Raw genomic sequence first — 9114 nt, 5'->3', positions numbered from 1 at the left:
TAAGGGCGGCGATGACGGTCATGATGATGGGAATTCTGGGCAGCTGCCGCAAACCCCCTGCCAAAGATAGGCTCTTGCACTTTGAGCTATCGAGAAAGGACCTCCCCAAGTTCCCAGGACCCGACAACTATTCAGCATTTCCCCTCTACCCCGTCAAGTATATAACGGCTCGCTGGGGAGACAAAATAGCGGTGAATTGCTGTAACTTGGAAACGAGCTTTAAGTGGTTATCTGTAAGATGGGTGGAAGCTATAGTGGTACATAATAAGACACCACAGGCACGCATGACAAGACCACGCCTAGTCCTGACTAAGGTTAGGAAAGTGGAAAATGGAACATACACTGGGGACATAAGTAGTCGATATGCCCCAGGATATCGATGGGGCAAGGGCATCGAAAATACTACCCTCCTATTGCATTACACCCCCATTGGCCCGGATACAACAATGATTCTTGAATGTGGAATATGGCCCCCTCGCACAACAATCCCAAATGGAACTGAACCCTACGTCCGACCTAGTTGCGCCGCTTATGTCATTAAAACCCCGCCTGCCCAGGAAGTAAGAAGGAAGCCAGAGGAGAACACATACTGGAAGGTCGCACGGCATATGGCCACATTACAGAACAGGACACGGTGTTGGATGTGTATGCACCTTCCCCGCACCAGCACAGCAGGAATACCAATGGTAGTGTTACCCCTATCACTCAATGATTTGTGCTCGAAGCCACTAGACACCAAATGCCTTAGTACAACCCTGACAAGCCAAGGGTCTGACGGAACCGCGTGTAAACGAGTTTTCCAGTACTCGCCCCCCATCCAGCCCCGACACTTTGAGGAACGTCCGGCGCCGGTTTGGGTTAAGCCGGCTAAGGGGGCCCTCTGCTTAGAAGGAAAGGGCCAAATAATGGTAGGTAAATCCGTGTGTAGAGATACCCTCCTCGCGGACCCTAGGGAAGGGAAACACTTGCTGCTAGTAAATGTTACAAGTTCGCCCTTACATAACCTCACACACCTCCAGTTGGCATGGGAAGGGGAAAACGGAACAAACACTATCGCAGACCTTCGCACTTGCATGACCACTCATTTAGTGGCTCCACACGGAACCATGTTTGTATGCGGGAACAAAGCTTACCCGTATTTACCTGATAATTGGGGAGGAATTTGCTATTTAGGATCAGTTTTCCCAGAAATGGAAATGCGACAACACTTGCATAATACCCCCGCACTCATAAGGACACAACGAAGCACCTATTGGCATGACGACGGCACCACCACCTTACATGGCGCTGATTGGGAGAAGGCCGTTAGTTTCTTCTTCCCATGGGCTGGGACGGTCATGAGCAGTTACCGCATTGACAAAATTGCGTTAATCTTAGAAAGTGTGGCCAACGCCACCGCTACAGCACATGACGAAATGTTGGACACAGTTGTCCACCTGCGTACAATAGTTATGCAAAATAGGGTTGCGTTAGATATGCTATTGGCAGAACGAGGAGGGGTATGTGGGATAATTGAGGGTAGATGTTGCACTTTTATTCCTGACCCCTCACAGGGGGTCAGTGCTGCTATTATAAGGTTAAGGGAAAGTGCTCATATATTGACAAGGGATCGAATGGATCGGGAAGCCTCCCACCAGTGGCTTACCGACTGGTTCAAAGGGTGGACAGGTACGATAGTAAAGTGGGTACTGACCGCCTTGGCAATAGTCCTTGGAATCGTGGTCAGTTGTGTAATAATCAAGGCTTTAGTCCTTGCGTGTGTGAGAAAGTTTTCCACAGGATGGACACTGAAGACGACAACAGAAAAGGCCATGGTGATGCTCGATAAGCTGACCGCGGGTCCAGATGACACACCGGCCGTCGACGTGACTGCAGACTGCGGATCCTGGAACGACGACCCGAACGAGCCACTGGGCCGCGACAATGAGATCTCCGCTTCCGAAGATTGTTCTTCCATTGTTGATATTACCGATAATGATGTTGATTACACTTTTGTGGACCTCGAAGCATTTCAGGCTGCCAGGAGGCCGATTACTCTGGGCCCCAACACGTCGCATGCAGACGTCAATGAGTTCCTAAGGGACTCCTCTCGTTTTTTCTCGATGTGTAAGGCTATGACTGTTGCTGGCCGCCGACGCCGCAGGCCTACGCCACCTGAGAATAATGTTACTGATGATGTTACCAATGATGATGTGGGCCACTTGCAAGGGTCCCCGACTGATGTTTATGTCTCAATGCAGGCCTTGCCTCTTTATGTTTCACGAGCTCACCTTTATGTCTCACAAGCTCACAGTGAGTCAAACGCCACTGACCCAGTCCGGGATGTGGACCCAGCTGCAACCCCAAGCCCGGATGGAGAGGAACTCGATCGTGGAGATACTCTGAGTTCCGAGTCTGATTGTTTTACGAATTCGTCCAGGAATAGCAGCGATGCAAGCAGCATCGCCTCGGACGATCTCGACTTTGACCCAAAGGAAGTCGCTCTCCCTCCTTTGGACCGTTATGCTTTATTTTATGGCCATAGGTTTGAGCCACCTGATACTGACAATGTTGTGTCTTCCCCAGATCACCAGCATGTAAGAGACCTCATGAACATGAATATCGATTGAGCGCTGAAGATCTACAAGGATTTCACCTGGGGAAGCCTGGGCGAGCTCCAGTTGGGGAGGAGTCCTGGCCGCACCTCTGTGCTCCAAGGGTGGGTCGGGAGATCTTCCTGGGTGTGGACCCCGGTGGAACCAGAGGTCTTCGTTGTGGATTTGACGCGCTATTCGATCTTCATGCCTCTACGGTCTCACCTCATACACCCATCTACACCTGACCTACATCATACACCCACTTACACCCACTTACACCCACACACCCGCGGATCATCCTGCTGAGTGCGATGTGTGGTACTGGGTACGGGACATGCTCACTGGGCTGCATTCGCGTGGTACGTTTAGTGAACCCTTTACACTGTCTATCTCACCTCTCTTGGAGGATTTTCCATGCCATTTGATCACCCCGCTTTTACGGACTTACATTGCATACTCACATACAGATGCGAATCATCCTACTGAGTATGTGTGGTGCTTTGGGTACAGGACATGCTTACTGGGCTGCCTTCGCGTGATATGTTGAATGACTTTCCTGATTGGTTTTGTTTCTGCTTTGTTTGAAATAAAGGCCTTTGATTGGCTCGTAGATAACTTTGTATCTTAGATCCAAAAGGGCGGTATGTAGGGAGCTGTAATGCCCCTCCCCCTTTGTATATCCTTGTTGCTTTACCAATTACCAAGTATAACCAATTATATGTTTTGTTTTGACTGATTTACTGTACTCTTTTATAATACTTAGTTCTTTCTTGTGCATTGAGGATGTGTAATATCCTAATAAGGAGTTCTGTGCTTGTGAGCGCTTGGCCTGTGTGGGCACAATCTCTTGTTCCCCTTCCCTGGCCTTGGTGGCAGCTGTTATCTCTCAGCCTCCCTCTAGACTTTGCCAATATCCTGTGGGCTGACACATTTACGAGTGTCCCCTCCTTTTGTACTTTCCCAACCAAGGTTTCTATACAGAAAGTTGTAAACATGTTGCCACATATGGCTGACCATCTCCTTATCTGAGTTAAACTATGAGTGGCCTTGATGAGCTTCCTCTAACTAACTGAACAACAGGATGGGACTATGGTGGGAGGGCCAATGAGCCCATTCTGTCTCTGTATCTTGTGAGCTAAAACCACACCCGATATTCCTTATATAAAGCAAGTTTAAATCGAATTATTTCAGAGCATCTTGCTGTAGTGTTGGTCATTTTGTGTGAGCCTTCCTGCGACACCCTGCTCCCCGCAAGCTTGTGTAATCGAGTTCTAATAAATATATCCGTTGCTCCTTTTCTCTGAGTCTTCTGAGTCCCAAGTTCTAAGTCCCGATCCGACATATGTATATATATATATATATATATACATATATATATATACTGTATATATATATATATATATATACATATATATACATATATATATATATATATATATATATATATATACACATACAGTCGTGGCCAAAAATATTGGCACTCGTCCACTTTTTTCAAATAATGCACCATTTCTTCCAGAAAATTGTTGAAATTAAAAAATCTTTTAGTATCCACAAATGTATTTCTTTGGTTTGCAGTGGATGAAGACAAAAAAAAAGCTGAAAAAATTACTAAATATTAGCTTATTCCACACAGAAATCCTAAAATGTCCCAGACAATATTATTGGCACTTTTTAGAAGTTGTGAGAAATAATTAGATTTCAAGCAGGTGATTCTCCTTTACTTTGGAATTGAACTCACCTGTGGAGAGTTGCAGGTGCCTGCAATATAAAAATCACTCATTCAACCAGTTTGAATAGAGAAAAGGAGTGATTCTGCTGTTTTGTGTCACTGTGTGCCACAATGAGCATGGAGAAAATAAAGAAAACCAGAGAATTGTCTGAGGAGGTCAGACACAAGATTGTAGCCAAGCATGGACAATCTCAAGGCTACAACTCCATCTCCAGAGGCCTTGATGTTCCTGTGTCCACCGTACGCAATGTTATCAGGAAGTTTAAGGCCCATGGCACTGTAGCCAACCTCCCTGGTTGTGGCCGCAAGAGAAAACTTGATCGAAGATTGCAGCGAAGGATTGCTCGAATGGTGGAGAAAGCACTTCAATCAACTTCCAAACAGATTCAAGCTGACCTTCAGACACAAGGTACGACAGTTTCAACTCACACCATCTGTCGCCAACTCAATGAAAGGGGGTTCTATGGTAGGAGGCCTAGGAGGACCCCACTGCTGAGAAAGCCTGACTGGAGTTTGCCAAAACACACCTGAACAAGCCAAAATCCTCTGGGAGAATGTTCTGTGGACAGATTAGACCAAATTCGAGCTTTTTGGTAAAGCACATCATTTCTATGTTTGCAGAAAACAAAATGAAGCCTTCAAAGAAAAGAACACCTTCCCTACAGTCAACATGGAGGTGGTTCAGTGATGTTTTGGGTTTGCTGTGCTGCGTTTGGCACTGGGTGCGTTGAATGTGTGCATGGCATCATGAAATCAGGAGATTACGAAGGCATTTTGGAGCGCAATGTTCAACCCAGTGTCAGAAAGCTGGGTCTCCGTCGAAGGTCATGGGTCTTACAGCAGGACAATGACCCCTAACACACTTCAAAAAGCACCCAGGAATGGTTCAAGACAAAACGTTGGACTGTTCTGAAGTGGCCAGCAATGAGTCCAGATCTAAACCCCATTGAACACCTGTAAGGAGATCTGAAAACAGCAGTTGGGAGAAGGCTTCAAATCTGGGAGAACTGGAGCAGTTTACACAAGAAGAGTGGGTCAAACTGCCAGAAGAGAGGTGTATGAAGCTTATTCATGGCTATAGGAAGTGTTTGACTTCAGTTATTTTGTCCATAGGCTGTGTGCTACCAAATATTAAGTCTCGGTTGTCAATAATTTTGTCAATGCCATTTCTTTTTATTTTCTGATTTAAAAGGATGTGTTGAGATCTGAATCAAAAACAAAGGTTCTGTAATATTAACAGTGAAATAAAGAATTGTGGAGACCAAACACCTTTGTCAATTTGAACTCATTTTTAGAGAAAATTGTAAGTTCTTTGGAAAAAGTGCAAGGGTACCAATATTTTTGGCCACGACTGTATATTATATTGTTACAGACGCGGTTGTGGATGTTAGTTTACCGAGCGGTTTGGTATGACCGCGTCTGCACAGTTTACCCGATTATACTCGAACGTTGGCCGAGTCGCGCTATGCTAAATCAATTAAGGAAAGGACACAACAGCTGGGTGAAATGACACGACACCAGGGGTACAGTTCTCAAGACCTCCGGAGGAGATTATAATATGGGATATGCGGAATGTTTAGATTACAAGGACAAGAGGGACAGCATAGGAAGGTGGGCACTTAATCACGGCCTTATAGTAGCCCCGACAGACCACAGATAAACAGGACAAAACTGACTCACACAGGGATTGATGGCAAGGAAGGGCAGGTCGTCGATGGTCAGCACAAGGTGCACCTTGGCTCAGGGACAGGATCCACACGGTCCGAAAGATGCAGGGAGGTCTCTCAGCGCTCGGAGGTGGCGACTGGTTCTTCTTCAAGCTGGGGGCGCATCTCTCACGTCACGTCCGGTAAGTGGCTGCGTATATCCAGCGGGGAGTGACACGCCCTCGGCTCGTTAGCTCCGCCCCAGATGGAATCGGCCCGTTGCTTCTTATTGGGTGCGGGGGGTTACCGGGCTCCGCCCTTGACGAGGGGCCGACAGTCAGCCCCTTCGTGGTAACCCCGTCGGCGCACATGGGCAATGGCGGCTAACCAAGCCGGAGTGAGGACGCACACTCCCCGCGCGCTGTTGTTGTAGTTGTTGTTGTTGTTGTTGTTTCATGAGGAAGATGGGAGGAGGTATGGGGAGGTCCTAAACTCACTACTGGTGCCATACAATCACATTCTGGTGCAACGAAGAGTCAGAATTAATGGAAACGAGTCCTTAACTGACATAGACTAAGAATAACTAGCAAGAGGTCCTATAGTTGTCTACGTGAGATGCGGTGAACCTGGGCACGACAGTTAATGGGGGAAAAAGGGGAAGGTCGGTTCTACAGAGTGTTGTTTACAGACAATGGGACTAGGGAATGGGGGATTGGGGATAGTTGGGGAGTATTGGGGAAATAGGGGAATATTTACAAGCGGATATGGATGGAGGCCAAATCCCATATGCGCAACATTGCACCCTTCTCTACCCTCGGGGCGGCCCGACCCGATAAATTTTTACCTACTTTAGTGTGGCACTCAGATGTAGTTCCCTCTACTATTAACTCTACCCTGAGTGCGACAGTTTTACAGATGTTCACAAATGAGTAAATATGTCCCCCTGCGACGTTGCACCCTTCTCCTCACAGAAACACACCCACAGGATAACCGAATCGCGGAAAGAATTCTCAAACTAAACATACAGCCGGTAGGGAGCATTATTTACACAAGACTACGCTGATATTTACACTACGATCCAGGACCTGTTTTTGGAGGAACACATGCAGATGTTATGCATAGAGAGAGCACGCATGCCAGCATCGATACACCAACCCACGAGTGCTCTGTGGCCTTACGGCCTTTAATAATGTGCAGAGCACCCCGTTCAAGCACCAAAAGCACCACCCCATCATGTACAGTCAGCACCATCCGGTGCACCAAAAAAGCGTTCATAAATCACCGGTGGTGTCGCAGCCGGCCGATGTTCTGCCGCTGGTCTTGCCTTCATGTGGTGCACTTGGCCTTCTTGCTTCTTTCAAAAATAAAGAAAGGCGCCAACCGCGTCCATTTCTGTATTGTGGCCGTCAGGGGGCCAACTAAAAGTGGTTCACCTGTATGGCATAGGTGCCACGTTGACCCATAGGTCCATAAACGGGTGGTGCTTGCCCGCAAAAGACTGCGGTCCATGGTGGGCGGCCACAAACATTGCGGTCCATATGGTGTATCGATCCCGGCAGCAAGCAGCGAAAGTGCAGGCCCACAACTGCGGAGCCAGCACCTCTCTCTCCTCTCTCTCTCTGCCCCAAAACCAGATCCTCGGAGGTGGGAGACAAAAGAAGAAAACAAGTGAGTAAGGTGGTAAGGGCGCAAAAGTGCACGCAATACAAGGTGATGCACACTGGGGGCACATGGGAACCAGGTGAGACAGGTACGTTCCTACCGTACGCCCCCCCCCCCCCCACCAGGTAACCTACATGGCCCCTCCCTTACCCCTTACTGTATCCACAAAACACAACACTACCCATAAACATCTACTTTACAAATCAACAAACGTCCCTACTGTCTTCCCCGTTCCTCCCATAAACCAAATTCGTCTTCTCTCCCTCCTAACCAATCAAATTTGCCATTTTCAACTCTCATCAAAATTTGCCATCTCCAACTCAACATCATAATTTGCCATCACCAATTCATCATCAGTCCCTCCTAGGGAGGGAGAGATGGAATCACCCCAATGTCTCATCCACGTCGTGATGCGTCTCACAAATCCAACAGCAATCCTTACTTCCTGCAACACAAAACAAAGAAAACACAGGTGTGGAGTCATCATCATCACCACAGGTAAGTGGCTGCGTATGGTGCGACAGGTTCATCAATCCTAACTATTTCCTAAATGACTTTAACAACTTTACATTACCCGGGGTCTTTCCCTGCCAATCCATTGGCCAACTTACACTATGGGTTCTAAAAACCAATTCCCATTGACCAAACTGTGGTGCTTTTCAATTTGGGGTCTCACTCCCCCGATTCATCTCCCGGTGCCCTCGCACAATTTCTGGGCTGTGGCGTGTACCTCTCCCAGCGGGTCTACCCACCTGCACACCTCCACCACTGCAGTTGCCTCCGAGCTTACCTGCTCCTTACCCTAACCTACTACCTGGGGAAGGCCCTCTGGCGCTCTCCCCACTCGGTGCCCTCTCTGGCACTGGGCTACCCGGGTCCGTCCTCCGGATCCTCGGGCCCCACTGACACTAACGGCTCCCAGAGCCCACCTGCGGCCTCACCTGGCCGACATCCTCACAGTGGTGGAGTGCCCAACCAACTACACACACTAACAGGCTACACGCCCAGCCATTTCCACAACACTAATGCACCCATCCACAATACCATTCTGCAACCGCACCACAAATGCCAATATCCAACCACAATTTACCTATACCCTCTACCTAACACTTACACTACCCGCCCCGGGTACTCGTGAAAGGGGTCCACTCTTCCCCCATCCACACCTTCGCACCATGCACACCACTCCGTACCACTTACTCCAACTCTCTCCACACACCTGTACTTGCACACCTGTGCTTTCATTCTTGGTGCCGCCTGCACCCTTCTCTCCCCAAGCGCATTCGCGCTGATCCACAACACTCACTACTCATCCACTGCTCCACACTGCTCCACACACCTGTCCAGCTCTCACACAGCATCATCTCATCTAACTACTCCCCTCTGAAACTTGCGCTTCCCAGTCGTCCCTTTACACTATTGCGCTCCCACGTCATTATAATCCACACTAATCTACCTGCGTCCCCACTACAGGTATCCTTGTCACTAACTAACCTTA

The sequence above is a fragment of the Myxine glutinosa genome, chromosome 1 (assembly GCF_964187855.1).
Source record: "Myxine glutinosa chromosome 1, kmMyxGlut1.1, whole genome shotgun sequence".
In the NCBI taxonomy this organism is placed as follows: domain Eukaryota; kingdom Metazoa; phylum Chordata; class Myxini; order Myxiniformes; family Myxinidae; genus Myxine; species Myxine glutinosa.
Note: the sequence above shows the minus strand (reverse complement) of the source record.